Here is a 13,451-nt window from a genome sequence, read left to right as displayed (position 1 = left end):
CAAGGCCACTCTGTGTGGGCTCCTGCATGGGAGCTGGTCACTAGGAAAACCAAGCCAATATTAGAACATTGGAATTTTCAACCCGGTTCCCTCCACTCCTTTAGAGAGGATAGAGGGGCTGGAAATGGAGTTAATAATCGATCATGCCTACATGAGGAAGCCTCCATAAAATCCCAATAGTAGGGGGTTCGGGGACCTTCCAGGTTGGTAAACACATCCACCTAGCGACAGGGTGGTACATCCCAACTCCACGGGGACAGAAACTCCTGTGCTTGGGACTCTCCCAGACCTCGCCCTATATATCTCAGGAAGGGAACACGAGAACCTCTGATTTGTAGCTAAATTGGACAGAAGTTGTGGGCAAGCTGGGGACCTACTTCTTGCAATTGGCTTCTGAAGTGGAGGGCAGTCTGAGCCCTTCACCTGTGGGATGTGACACTCTCTTCAGGTAGGTCATGTCAGAACTGAGATAAATTGTAGGACACCCAGCTGCTGTTGCAGAATTGTTTGGTGTGGGGAAAACCCACACATCTGGTGTCAGAAGTGTTGTGTGGTAGTCCTACGTGAGTAATGGAGAAACACAGGAGGGAAGACTTTTTTTTTTTTCCTTAGTCACCCTTCCGCCATCCATTCTCTCTACCAGGCTCTGCCTTGCTGTGTGTCTTGGGGCGCTGACCCCTGTGGATGGCATCAATAAGCTCTCTTGCCCTCCGGCTTCTTGTTGAGTTGAGCCAGTGAGAAGAATCAGGAAATAGGAATGCGGGAAAAGAAAGAAGCCCTCCTGCTGAGGTCTTTCCCCAGAGAGCTAAGAATGCCGGGCAGGAGACCCAGGAGGGTAGGACTTGGAAGAGGATTGGAGTTCAGGGCCTCGGCCAACTAGAAAGAGCTAAGGGGCGGTCACAGGCTCTCTGGCTCAGACCCAGGCAGGCGGAGCGAGAGGACTCATTCATCCAGGGCCAGCCCAGGGCTGAGACTGCCGAGCTGGCTGGACCGGCCCAGGCCCGTCTCAGGGCAGGGAGGGGATTTCCTCGGGCTCCCTCCCCCGGGGGCTGGGCCGGAGGGAACCAGGGACCTAGGAGTGCCTGGCAGGGCGGGAACTTCAGGGCAGCTGAGGCAGTCCCTTGGCCTGGAACTCAGGGAGCAGCCTGTCCTGCCTGGAACGACCCTTGGCCTCCCCGAGGTAAGCTGCGAGAGCTGGTAGCTGGTGGACCGGGTCCCTCTGTCTGGCGGGTGGGGGGAGAGCCCGAGGCCCAGAGCCAAACGCGGGGTGCTCCCTTGGCAGCCTCCTTCCGCAGTAGCCTTCATGAGTGGCCGCTTGGGATCCTGCTACTTTCATTTTAAAAGTTGGCAGCACGTTGGGCCAGGAGTCAGGGGGCTGGCTCTGACTCACCCCCTCCCCCATGGCCGGAGGACCAGGTAATGCCATTGCCCCTCCCAGCGCTGGCCAATCACTGGCCTTCTTTCTCTCCCTTCATCCCATTCTCCTCAGTGACTTGCCTCCCAGTTTTTTCCTCCCTCCAGCTGAGCCAGATCTAGTCCTCCTGTGCTGCCTGACCTCTGCCCCAGAGACCACAGCCAGGGGAGACATCTCTGGCTTCTTCCTACACAGCAAGTCTCCAAGGTTATTTGTTTCCTCCTTCCTGGTACGGGTGTCTGAGCGATTCTGTTCACTCCTTCATCTGTTACTATTCATTTGTTTATTCATCGTTCTTTGAGCAAGTGGCTGGATTCTCTCTGGTGGGTAGGGCTGGGGTTGGGTAGGGGTGGGGTTAGTTTGGGGGTGGGACACACAATTTCCACTCTTCCTGGGAATAAGAAAACTGAAATTTATTTCACAAATGTGTAGTGATCACCTATAATCTGGTGGCCAGCGTGGCAGAGTGGAAACTAATTTTGGAGTCATAGACACACTTGGATTTATATTCCACCTCTTCCTGAGCCTCAGTTTCCGTATCTCTAAATAGTATTGTTATGAAGATGACATGAGACGATACATGTCAAGCACCAAGCCGAATGCCAGGCACACAGTGGGGCCTCAAGAAACATCTCTACTCTTCTTCTTTGGCCCCCTTCCTGCCATGCCCCTCCCTAACTGCCACCTTCTTTATCTTGTAAAGATGTGTCAGAGGCCCGTGGCCTTGAAGGCACTTGGGCAGACCTGGAAACACTGAGCTGGGAGTGAAGAAGGAGGTGGTGAAGGGAGGGGCTGAATAGGGAAAGCACCTCCTGCCGGTTTGAGGTAAGAACACCAACCAGGGCTGGACCGAGCCAAAGATAGGAACTACCAGTTCCTAAAACCAACTCTGCCTGGCCTCAAGGTACAGGCTTTTAAATGGGTAATCTCATTTAATCATAACCCTGTGACATTATTAACAGCCCCATTTTACAGATGAGGAAATGAAGATACAAACAGACAAAGGGATTTGCCTAAGGTCACATGGCTAATAAGTAGTGCATCCAGAATTCAAATCTAGCTCAGACACAAGACTCCATGGGCTTTGTTTAACTCCTTGCTGTCCTTCAAGCTTCTGTGTACCAGAAAGAACAAAAGGGCATCAGCATTCCCCCAACTTCCTAGACACTGGCTTCTCACTTCCTCTACATCTCCTGCTCTGGGCTGCTTCATCCAAGTGGGAAAGAGCACACTCCTTCCCTGATTCGTTTATTAATTCACTCATTCATATTTCATTCGTTTAGTCAAGTGCTCTGTTAGTCCCAAGAGGGCAGGGGCCGTGTCTGTGTTCACAGTTTATAACAAGCACCCTATATATCCCTGATAGAGAAATGTTCAATGAATCCTTTGTGAGTAAATGAATTCAACAAACGTTAATTGATGCATTCTGTGGGCTCCATAATAGGGATTCAAAGATGAAGAATCCCTATTAAGAATCTATCTTCAGGGCTTTCACAGCCTTGTGGAGGAGACAGTGATAATGCAAAGAAGACAACCGTACCTTAGACAGGAGCAGAGGTTGCTGAGGGGACTAAGAGGGGCATTTAATTTTACCATGTCTGCTTTGTTCGCTACTGCATCCAGTGCCTAGCACCATGGCATGCACATGGTAGATGCTTAATAAGGCTTTGCAGAGGAGGTTTAGGACAGTCTTGAAGAGAGCGTTAGGACTTTGCCAGAACAAATTAGAAAGAGAAGATATTCTAGGAGAGGGAGATGCTCCTGAAAAGGCCTAGTGGAGGGTGGGAGCTGGAATTGTAAGAGGCTTAGTAAGGGTGAAACTAAGGGTTACCAGTGGGGAGAGGGGAGGGGGAGGGGGAGGGGGAGGGGGAAGGGCAAGATAGGGGTAGGAGATTGAGAGTTTCAGGCTACTCTGTGAAAAATAAGCTGCAAGGATATATTGTGTAGCACAGGGAATATAGCCAATGTTTTATAATAACTTTAAATGGATATAATCTATAAAAATTTTGAATCACTATGTTGTACACCTGAAACTAACATAATATTGCAAGTCAACTATACCTCAATAAAAAATCAATTAATTAAAGGCAACAAGAAAAAAAATGAAGGTGGATTCTCTCATAGACAGAAAATTATTCTGGTTTGACTCACTGGCTTGACAGTGAGGACTGTTTTTGACAATTGGATTGTATGGTAGACATTTTCCATAAACTGAACAGGCTAAATCTGTAGCTCCAAGGCTTGGATGAAGATATATCTAAAGCGTGTCTCTAATAAAGACTATGCCAGAAAATTCTGTCTTGGAACCAATTTTAATTTGTGAGAAATAATTTTAGTTGTTGACTTAAAAATGTATGAGAGTAACATAGCTTGTCCAAAATTCTTATGGGGATTCATGAGCAAAAAACATGAAGACGGGCCTCCCTGGTGGCGCAGTGGTTGAGAGTCCGCCTGCCGATGCAGGGGATACGGGTTCGTGCCCCGGTCCGGGAGGATCCCATATGCCGCGGAGCGGCTGGGCCCGTGAGCCATGGCCGCTGAGCCTGCGCATCCGGAGCCTGTGCTCCGCAACGGGAGAGGCCACAACAGTGAGAGGCCCGCATACCGCAAAAAAAAAAAAAAAACAAAAAACATGAAGACTACAGGCGTATGGCATAAATAACATCACCGGCCAGGTGCATCGTGGTGGGGATCCTGATCAGGTGAGGTGAAGTGGCTTGCCTGGAGGTATGCAGGGAGCAGAAGCGGAGCAAGAACCAGGGTTTTCTGAGTGCGGTAATTGTAGCGCTCTTTCTATGACCCCAAACTTCCTCCTTCCTTCCTTCTTCCTCTTACTTGATGGTTTATTCAGCAAACACTTAGTAAGGACCTTTAGATGGTGTAAAAAAAAGAAACATTTCCTACCTTCCTGGAGCTTACAGACAACAAATAAACAAACCAGATATTTTTAGATAGTGGTAAGTAATAGAAGTGAGTTAGCAGGGGGATATGATAGTGAATGTGGGGTGGGCGGAGGTTGGCCTGCCACTTCAGAGAGGCCCGAAAAGGAGCTAGCCTTGAGGCAGGAGAGAGCTTGGTGTGTGCCTGAGACAGGAAGACACCCCGTGGCTGCAGCACAGAGATGTTGGGGGAGTGGTAGAAGGCTACAAAGAAGGCAGGAGCTAGGTCACGCAGCATTTATCAGCCATAGTAAGGATCCTGTATTTATCTTGAAGACAATGGGAAACTGCTGAAGGATTTTTTTTTGTTTTTTTGCGGTTCGCGGGCCTCTCACTGTTGTGGCCTCTCCCGTTGCGGAGCACAGGCTCCGGACGCGCAGGCTCAGTGGCCATGGCTCACAGGCCCAGCCACTCCGCGGCATGTGGGATCTTCCCGGACCGGGGCATGAACCCGTGTCCCCTGCATCGGCAGGTGGACTCTCAACCACTGCGCCACCAGGGAAGCCCCTGCTGAAGGATTTTTAAGCAGAGAGTTGATGTACTCTGATTTATGGTTTGGTTTTGTTTTGGAAGGGGAGCAGGAGCAGAAGCAGAGATGGAGACTAACTGGGAGGCTCTTGCAGGTGAGACACCTGCAGTCTACTCTGCTGAGGGGTATGAAGATGAACAGTGTTAATGGGAAGGCAGAATGGTCTGGGATGTCATGTCGTCTTCTAGTTCTCCTGAGGAGTGCTGGTAGCTATTGCTGTATAACAAATCACCACGAAGCGTAGTAGCTTCCAACAACAGCCATTTGATTTTGTCATGATTCTGTGGGTCTGGAATTTGAGTTCAGCTGAGCAGTTCTGCTGCATGTGGTGTCAGCTGGGGTCATTCCCTTGGCTGTATTCAGTTGGTGGCTGAGCTGGGCTGGAAGGTCCAAGAAGGCTTCACTCATAGGTCTGGCACCTTGGTGCTCTTCTATGTGGTCTCTCTCTCCATGTGAGTAGCTTGGGCTTCCTCAAGGCATGGTGGCCTCAGTGTAGGTTGACCTTCTTATATGGTGTCAAGCTTCAAAGAGGGAGCATTCTAAGAAGAACAAAAGTGGGACTGCAGATCTCTTCAGGCCCGGCCTTGGGAGGTACCCAACACTACCTCTGCTGTGCATTATCAGTCAAAACCAGTCACAGGACTGGCCCAGATTCAAAGTGGGGAAACAAACCCACCTTTTAGTGGAGGAATGGCAAGTAATATGTTCCATCTCTAATCTGCCACACTGGGCTTCTGGAAACTGAATAACCACAACTACCCTGATGATGTTGACCCACTTTTAAATCTAAACCACAGTTTAGTAGTCTCGCCCTCTTACCTGCGGTTTTGCTTTCCCCTGGTTTCACTTACCTGAGGTAACCTTGGTTTGAAAATATTAAATGGAAAGTTCCAGAAATGAACAATTCATAAGTTTTAAATTGTGCATTGTTCTGAATAGCTTGATGAAATCTTGAGCTGTCCTGCTCCATCTGGCCCAGGACGTGAATCATCTCTTTGTCCAGTGTATCCTGCCTGTTCACCCAGTAGCAGTCTTGGTTATCAGTTGAGGTATCGCAGCGCTTATGCTGAAGTCACCCTTATTTTACTTAATAATGGCCCCAAAGCACAAGAGTAGTAATGCTGGCAATTTGGATGTGCCACAGAGAAGCCATAAAGTGCTTCCTTTAAGTGAAAAGGTAAAAGTTCTCCACTTAATAAGGAAAGAAAAATGGGGACTTCCTTGGCAGTCCAGTGGTTAGGACTCTGTGCTTCCTTTAAGTGAAAAGGTAAAAGTTCTCCACTTAATAAGGAAAGAAAAATGGGGACTTCCTTGGCAGTCCAGTGGTTAGGATTCTGTGCTTCCATTGCAGGGGCACGAGTTCTATCGCTGGTAGGGGAGCTAAGGTCCCACAAGCTGCATGGAGTGGCCAAAAAAGTAAACAAGGAAAGAAAAAAAATCGTATGCTGAGGTTGCTAAGATCTATGTTACAAATGAATCTTCTGTCTGTGAAATTGTGAAGGAAAAAGAACTTCATGCTAGTTTTGCTGTCTCACCTCCAACTGCAAAAGTTACAGCCACAGAGCATGATAAGTGCTTAATTAAGATGGAAAAGGCATTAAATTTGTACAATAAGGTATTTGGAGAGAGACTGCATTCACATAACTTTTATTACAGTATATTGTTTTAATTATTCTATTTTATTATTAGTTATTATTGTTAATGTTTAATTTATAAATTAAACTTTATCATAGGTATGTACCTATAGGAATAAAAACATTGCATGTCTAGGATTTGGTGCTATCCGCAGTTTCAGGCATCCACTGAGGGACTTGGAATGTATCTCTGTGGATAAGGGGGGACTACTGTATACTGTGTTGGAACAATTTATAGTCTTTATTCCCCACTGGATAGGGAGGGCCTGGGGAACAGGAAGTGGTTTTGTTTTTGTTTTTTTCTTTGTGTTTCCAGAGCCTAACATATACAAGGCATTCAGGGTATGTTGTCCAATGAAGTCACACATCACATAAGAATTCAAACCATAGTGTATATGAGAATCCCCAGGGAAGCTGTTAAAGAGACAGGCAGATTCCTGGGCAAGACCCCAGCCCAGAATCCAAATCTCTAGGGCAGGGGGTTTGAGTCTTGGCTGCACATTAAAAAATCCCAGTGCCCAGGCCCTAGCTCCAGAGGCCCTAATTCCACTAATTGGGGTGAGCTCAGACATCAACACTGTTTTACAGTCTCCTCAGACAATACTGATGTGTATCCAGGGTTAAGAACTACTGCCCTAGGATTAGAACCAGCCATCTTCACCTGACTTCTCCAGATGATTCTGAGGTAGATGGTGACCAGCTGTCCTTGGTGTGCCCAGGACTATCCTGATTTTAGCACCCTAAGTCCCATATCCCAAGAAATCCCTAGTCCTGTGCAGATCAGCACAGTTGGTCATTATCAATGGACCACTGTAGATGAGGCAGTGAAAGCCTTTTTGAAAAATACCTGGAAATATCTAATGAAAGCAATGATTCTGCCTCTTAAGGGACTGAAAGAGTATCATAATGTTATCAAACAGAGCCAACTCCCTGAATTAAGGAGGGTTGTTGCAGAGCACTGTGCTCTGGTGGGCTGGGTCATTAACCTAGTTAAATAGTGTGTCTGTCTTTGGGAATTCTTCCAGACTCTATTCCTTAGTGTACATGAGGCAGCTTTGAAAGCCTGACCACAATGAATAAGAATGATGTGTTGAGGATAGTATCAGATACAAGATGAAGTTTTTGTCTCTACACCAGTACGTATTATTATTACTATTATTCATATTATAATAGAGTACACAAATATATGTAATATCTTAAATAGCTCTGTAGGGTGGCAGTGGGGTATAGTAGAGCAGATCAGGATCTAGCCTCAGAAGAATGGGATTTTGCTCTGGCTTTGCTATGACTAGGTGTGCAATCATGGGTGCCTCTTTTTGCCTTAGTCGTTCATCTGTAAAATGGGAATAAAAATGGTGTCTTCTTCACAAGGCAGCTGGGAGGCTTCATCAAAATAACATGAGCGGAGGGAGGGAGATGCATGAGGGAAGGGATGTGGGAACAGATGTATGTGTATGACTGATTCACTTTGTTATAAAGCAGAAACTAATAAAAAATTAAAAAAAAAATAAAATAAAATAAAACTCATGATAAAGAAAAAAAAAAAAAAAAAAAAAATAACATGAGCGGGGGCTTCCCTGGTGGCGCAGTGGTTGGGCGTCCGCCTGCCAATGCAGGGGACTCAGGTTTGTGCCCCGGTCCGGGAGGATCCCACATGCCGCGGAGTGGCTAGGCCTGTGAGCCATGGCTGCTGAGCCTGCACATCCAGAGCCTGTGCTCCGAAACGGGAGGGGCCACAACAGTGAGAGGCCTGCGTACAGCAAACAAACAAACAAACACAAAAAAAACATGAGTGGGACTTCCCTGGGGGTCCAGTGGTTAAGACTTCACTTTCCAACGCAGGGGGTATGGGTTCGATCCCTGGTCGGGGAGCTAGGATCCCACATGCCTCGTGGCCAAAAAACCAAAACATAAAACAGAAGCAATATTGTAACAAATTCGATAAAGACTTTAAAAATGGTCCACATCAAAAAGAAAAATCTTAAAAAACAAACAAACAAACAAGTGATGGGAATTCCCTGGCAGTCCAGTGGTTAGGACTCAGCACTTTCACTGCTGTAGGCCCAAGTTCGATCCCTGGTTGGGGAACTAAGATCCTGCAAGCTGCATGGCATGGCCGAAAATTAAAAAAACAAACAAAAAACAAGCCAACCAACAAACAAATCCCCACAAGTGAAAGTGGTTCTGTGAGTTGGGAAGGGGAGGTATTGTGACTGTCTTTGAATGGGAGAGACACAAAGAAGTTATTCCACTGAGAGGTCTTGAACGTGACCAAGGTCCTGGTGCCCCGCCCTGTGCAACCGCAGCCACAGCTGTGGGATTCCCTACCTTAGCTGCCCTCACAATTGAGGGCAAGTTTGCTTTGCTTCAGGAAGAAGGAAAACTTTTGGAAAAGGCGGTTTGCGAAGGCATTTTTTTCTTTTTGTGTTTTAAAATCCTTTGCCTATTTGTTTCAAGTGTATCCTCAGAGATGTAGCGAAAAGAAAACAACCACAACCACAAACCCATACATTTGAAAAGCTGTATCTTAATTTCTGGAGCTAAAAAAGCACTTTTTCAGGCTATAACCACAGAGCGATTGCTGCAGGCCTCTGGGATGGGGCATAATAATGGTTTGCAGTGTGATGAAGGAGGCTGTTAGTTTCTGTGGCCCCTAGGCCAATGTGGCCTCTCCAATTACCAGGTTGCCTAGCAACACCACTGAATGTCTCCCCATTAGGCCCAGCTGGGCAGCAATTGGGTATACCCAGCCTAGTCTGTCGCCCAGCCTCCTGGGCACCCTGGCCACATCAAGGCTGGACTCGGCCTCTGCAAGGGCCCCCCTGGTACCAAAGAGTGGGTGGGCCAGCTGTTTAAAAAAAACACAGTTCAGATGTTTGAAACCTACTTGTTTGAATGCAGCTGGGAAACAGCACAAGTGAATGATCGAAAGCCTCTTCTGCCAAAGAGGAGTTGTCCTAAGATTGGTGCCCTTGGCAGCGCTCTCCTGGGTGAGGTTAAGAAGGGAAGGTGAGCCTGACTTAGTCCTCGGGTTCTCAGAGAATCAAATCCTTTTCCTTTCCTGGACGCCTGTCTCCATCTTGATTCCCTGTGTCAGTAATGGGAATGGTGGGGATTCCCAGCCCTGCCTGCCAGTTCTTCTGTAGCTCCCATCTGGGAACTCTCAGGGTCTAGTCTGGGCCTGTTTGGGGAGCTGGAAGAAGAAGAGGGAGGTTAGGGAAGAGGGAAGGATGGGATGAAAATAATCAAAATAAATATGCACACTTCTTTTTTTTTTTTTTTATACACGGGCCTCTCACTGCTGTGGCCTCCCGTTGCAGAGCACAGGCTCCGGACGTGCAGGCTCAGCGGCCATGGCTCACGGGCCCAGCTGCTCCACGGCATGTGGGATCCTCCCGGACCAGGGCATGAACCCATGTCCCCTGCATCGGCAGGCAGACTCTCAACCACTGCACCACCAGGGAAGCCCTATGTACACTTCTTGAACACTCGTTACCTAGAGATCACAGGGCAGAGCAACACACGGGGTCTTTGGAGTCAGACACCTTCAAAGGCTCCTATCTTAGCCTTCTCCTCACTAGCTGTATGACCTTGAGCAAGTTACTCTGGAAGCCTGAGTTTCTTTTTCTTTATCCATAAAATGGGGATGTTATTATCCCACCTTACAAGGTTGTCGTAAGCAGCAATGAAGAGAGCGCTCGTAAAGTGTTTAGCATAGAACCCGGCACACAGTAGGTGCTCACTATTATGGCAACTCTTTCATTCGATTCTTTGGGGTTTTTTTGGGTTTTTTTTGCGGTACGTGGGCCTCTCACTGTTGTGGCCTCTCCCGTTGCGGAGCACAGGCTCCAGACGCACAGGCTCAGCGGCCGTGGCTCACGGGCCCAGCCACTCCGCGGCATGTGGGATCTTCCCAGACCGGGGCACGAACCCGTGTCCCCTGCATCGTCAGGCTGACTCTCAACCACTGCACCACCAGGGAAGCCCTATGGCAACTCTTTCATTTGATGCTTACAATAATTCTGTAAGATATTGAGCGAAGTAGAATTCGGGTCTTCACAGTGCCAAGCACAAGGACTGGTGCTCCTCAAAGACAGGTGACAGTCCCTTTTGTAACCCCTACGGCATGGTGGCTCTGCAGGTCTCCTCTGACAGCTCAGTGATGGCAGAATGATGATGGCGGGTGGGGATGCGGGGGGGGGAGGGCGTGTGCAGAGGAAAAGTGTGAGGGGAGGTACTTTTCAATATAAAGTAACACAAAACTCTTAGTTAACGTGTACGTGGAATTCCTTTCTCCTTCCCTTCTTCCTTCCAGTATTCTTTTAAATAAACTTCATATTTTGGAACAATTTTAGATTTACATAAAAGTTGCAGAGAGTTTGTTTACCTTTTACTCAGATACAAGTATTTTCTGAACACCTGTGCGCCAGGAACTTTCTGGGCATGAGGAATACAGCAATAAAACGGTGTCTGCCTTCCATTGGAAGATCACAGAGATTGTGAGATGGAGTGGACCTTGGAGAGCCTTGTCTATGGTTCTCAAAGGTGCTGAGGCCTCCACTTTACTGGTATAAGTGTCAGTAATTTGCTAAATCTTATTAAATTAGTTTCTTTGGGACTGGGGCCCAGGAATCTGTATAAAAGCAAATGTTGAAAAACAAAGGCCTGAGGGGATTCTAAGGCATAGCCAGTGTGGGGAACTGCTGGTCTAGTCCAAAGTGTTCCCTGTGCAGGTGAGAGGACTGTGGCTCAGAGCTGGGAAGGGGCTTGCTCCAGGTCACACAGCCAGGAAGTGGCAGAGTGAGACCGAAAAACAGATCCCCTAGTTCTGTGCTGTCCTTACACTGTGTCTCCCAGACACAGAGCAAGAAATGAGTTTAGCTTGCAACAGGAAGACCCCAGATAGAGTTTAGAAGAATTCCTTGGCTATTCAGGTATAGTAGTTAGGTTCTTGGTTGTAAGGGATTCTGATTCTGATTCTGGCTGATTACACCAGTAAATGAATTTTATTGAATGCCCATTGGGTAGTAAAATTTAAAAAATCTATTTTGCTCATTGTACTCACATTTCTGGCACCAAATGTGTGGGTTTTCCATGCCATACAATTCTTTTTTTTTTTTGCGGTACGCGGGCCTCCGACTGTTGTGGCCTCTCCCGTTGCGGAGCACAGGCTCCGGACGCGCAGGCTCAGCGGCCATGGCTCACGGGCCTAGCCGCTCCGCGGCATGTGGGATCTTCCCGGACCAGGGCACGAACCCGTGTCCCCTGCATTGGCAGGCGGATTCTCAACCACTGCGCCACCAGGGAAGCCCCACACCATGCAATTCTGACACTGGCTATCCCACAGATTAAGGGCTCCGTCCCATAAGACTGCTTCCTACTTCAGATGCCAACTGCAAGCCTGGGCTTCTGGTGTTTCTGACCAAATGGCCATAAATTCGGGGTTTCTGTGACCTCTCCCCCTCTTGTGTTCTATAATTTGCCAGAGTAGCTCACAGAACTCAGGAGAGGGCATTACCTACTATTATCAGTTTAGTATAAAGATTACAACGCAGGAGCAGCCAAATGGAAGAGGTGCATAGGGCAAGGGGAATGGATGCAAAGCTTCCGCACCCTCTCTGGGTGCATTACCCTCCCAGCACCTTGATCTGTTCTCCAAACTGGAAGCTCTCCAAACCCATTTGTTTAGGATTTTTATGGAAGTTCCATCACATAGGGATGATTGATTAAATTATTGACCACTGGTCGTTAAACTCAATCTCGAGCCCTTTTCCCCATCCCACAGGTGGGGACTGAAAGTTCCAACCCTCTAATCACATGGTTGTTTCCTCTGGCAACCAGGTCCCACCCTCTAAGAATCACTTCATTAGCATAAACTCAGGTACAGTTGAAAAAAAATTTACTATGAATAACAAAAGATACTCCTCTCACCCCTATCACTCAGGAAATTCCAAGGGTTTTAGATCAGTGCCTGGAACTGGGGATGAAGACCGAATATGTACTTCTTAGTATATCACAATATCATGTTAGGTTACAAAATCACTGGAAGGAAGCAAAGTTTGGGAAATAAGCAGAAACACACGGAGACCAGGCACCTACAAGTACACCAAAATCACAGAGCCAGGTAGGCCCCCTTGTCGCTGCTGCATGCTCGTTGCTTCAGCCTGCATCAAAGACACAGATGGCATTGGATTCTGGGTGCCACACTGACTCCAATGGCAAGGCTGGATGGACACCAGATACCGCTGCCACCGCTTTAAAGTACACTGCTGTAAGAATCTTCCCAATCCCCAGCTCCAGTCCCCAAAATTCTAAGCAAATGCAGCTGATTGTTCAAGCCTAGGTCACATACCTGAGCTCTAGCTGCCTAAGGACCTGGAAAAGTGAGTACTGAGCATTTTTAGCTTTACTGGGAAATGGTCCCTGCTGCCCACCCAGATTCATGAGATGAGGAATTCGCCGAGAAAACTGACAAATGACCATTACATGTGTTATCAAAAGAATACAGTGGAAGTGTTATACAACCAAACCTGGGTTGACTTGCCTACACGCTAAAGTCAATCTACTGACACCAGGTTTTGGTGAAGGGAAGTGCAGTGTTTACTGCAGGGCACCAAGCAAGGAGTCCGGGGCAGCAAGTGCTCAAAACACCTGAATTCCCTGATGAGTTTCAGCAAAGCTTTTTTTTTTTTTTTTTTTTTTTTTGTGGTACGTGGGCCTCTCACTGTTGTGGCCTCTCCTGTTGTGGAGCACAGGCTCCGGACATGCAGGCTCAGCGGCCATGGCTTACGGGCCCAGCCGCTCCGCGGCATGTGGGATCTTCCCAGACCGGGGCACGAACCCGTGTCCCCTGCATCGGCAGGCGGACTCTCAACCACTGTGCCACCAGGGAAGCCCAGCAAAGCATTTTTTAAAGGCAAGGTGAGGGAGGGGTG

General features: G+C 47.8%; 1 protein-coding gene across 2 annotated transcripts in view; it reads left to right on the top strand.

Moving 5' to 3' along the window:
• The first annotated feature begins 945 nt into the window (after positions 1-945).
• The window catches only part of RHBDL2 (rhomboid like 2), a 64,461-nt gene continuing 51,955 nt past the window's right edge, over positions 946-13,451 (top strand). The window contains exon 1 of one of the 2 annotated variants that reach the window (XM_082614562.1): positions 946-1,180. The gene's annotated coding sequence lies outside the window, so the exon portion shown is untranslated. Of the gene's footprint in view, positions 1,181-2,195; positions 2,240-13,451 lie in introns of those variants that run through there. The other variant, XM_082614561.1, reaches the window with a different exon arrangement.

Source organism: Mesoplodon mirus (genome assembly GCF_964341445.2).
Source record: "Mesoplodon mirus genome assembly, chromosome: 3".
NCBI lineage: Eukaryota > Metazoa > Chordata > Mammalia > Artiodactyla > Ziphiidae > Mesoplodon > Mesoplodon mirus.
This window is presented reverse-complemented; position numbering and strand designations above follow the sequence as displayed.